Source organism: Pseudoliparis swirei, chromosome 21 (assembly GCF_029220125.1).
Source record: "Pseudoliparis swirei isolate HS2019 ecotype Mariana Trench chromosome 21, NWPU_hadal_v1, whole genome shotgun sequence".
In the NCBI taxonomy this organism is placed as follows: Eukaryota; Metazoa; Chordata; class Actinopteri; order Perciformes; family Liparidae; genus Pseudoliparis; species Pseudoliparis swirei.
This window is the reverse complement of record NC_079408.1, coordinates 11444413-11446168: the sequence shown is the minus strand read 5'-3', so window position 1 is coordinate 11446168 and position 1756 is coordinate 11444413. Positions and strand designations below refer to the sequence as shown.

Genomic DNA, 1756 nt, shown 5'->3' with positions numbered 1-1756 from the left:
TTCTTCAAAGACTTTGTATTCTGATCATTGTAAAGTTTCTGACAAATATTGTACAAACATTTAGAAATCTCACAGAAATCAGCTATACATGAATATATAAATACACGTTGAATAAATAAATCAAATTAACAGTGCAATGTTTTGACCATGTATATAATGATAATATAACTCTAGGCCTCTTTGGTTCATGGTTGGTTACACGACTCATGATGAGCTGCAGTGTTGTTCCTTTAATTAACTTTAGACACATGTTCCCTTTACAATATGCTCTCTGATATTTCTATGTAATGTTATAAAATTATATGGAAAGACGTCAAACCTAACATTTTACATACATTTTAGGACGACAGAAGGAAACCAAGAAGACTATAACTTCACAAAAGTGTGAAATCGAGGGCTACAACTGCCTTCTGGTGAAGTTGAGCATAATTTAACTGATTTCACTTGTCCTCTTGTACTTCTTTAAGTTTTGACGTGATAAATAAGAAAAAAATAGTCACTGTCATGAGGTTAAATATTGTTTTTTTAAAATGGACATCTCAAGGCTCAATGGTATTTTGTGTGTCTTATTAGTCTTGTTGTGTCATTCTGCTCGGTGAAGGATCCTGGACATTCCCATCCAGAAACATGTTCAGATTAACATCAACCTAATCCAGTGTCATACATATGTGAATTAATAAAAAAATAAAAAGTGATAGTTTATCTGAAGCTGTAGAAGGCTTCTTCGACAAGAATCAAGAAGTCATTTTTCATGCCAGTGATGGCAGTCATGTAATAATGGCAAATGAAATGGTATTCAGCAATGATGCTATTGTTGGCTTGAGAGGATCCATGACATCAGCACAAGGAAGGATGCGGTGGTGAGACTGATCTTGTGGCTTACTCCACTTGAAACCTCTGTAAAGGTTGAGAAAAGAAAACAAGACATTGCTTAAAAATGAACAAACAAATTGTAATATTAAAAAAGGTAGTATTTAATATTGCTTACGTGTGCCATCCACAGAAATGGACGTGGTGTCAATGTTGAAGTCTGTGATTGTTGAAGCTGCTATGACCAAAACTGTTTGAATCAGGGGACCATTAGGAGCAGACGTTGATGGGAATGTAAGTCCCAAGTTTTGGATGATTGATCCATTACTGCAAAAGGAATTAAGAAATGTTATATAGTTTAATTTGCATTAGTTAATAATTGGTGCTGTTAATTTTTTTTCATCATAATATGAACAAATTACCTGAATGAAAACACTTTGATGCTGCGGAATGTAGGAAAAGCTATTTTGAATAGAGGTCGCAGCTGCAGAAATATAAACAAATCAATTGTTACGACATTTATTTCATTTACATGTGTTTCATTTCTCTTTAATTCACCTACAAATGCCGGTAGTAACACTATTCCAATGTTTTCAATGACTACCAGATAATTTATCTGTGTCCTATTGATTGTAAATTAAATATTTTTTTATTTGAAACTCAACACCAGGAATAAAATGGCACTTTTTTCGTGTCAATTTTTAAACGGGAAATTATCTATCATCCATTACTTACTGTTGACACTAGCAATGCGGCTCGCGTTTGAAACGTTGCAGATGTTGGATTCAACAAGTCACTTGTAAATGTCTCGCCTGGAGATCTGAAAGTCAATAGCCTTGTTATGACTGTTACAGCAGTTGTAGTGGGAGTTGTAGTTGCAGCACTGGCAGCTGTAGTTGCAACACTGGCAGCTGTAGTTGCAGCACTGGCAGCTGTAGTTGCAACA

The 1756-nt window shown here is 34.8% G+C and overlaps 1 long non-coding RNA gene across 1 annotated transcript; it reads right to left on the bottom strand.

Moving 5' to 3' along the window:
* LOC130211968 (uncharacterized) lies at positions 1-1294 on the bottom strand. Its single transcript, XR_008835215.1, has 3 exons — positions 1233-1294; positions 989-1137; positions 1-897 (listed from the first exon to the last, which is right to left on the bottom strand). It is a non-coding gene; the product is annotated as an uncharacterized LOC130211968 (long non-coding RNA).
* Between the last annotated feature and the right edge of the window lie 462 nt (positions 1295-1756).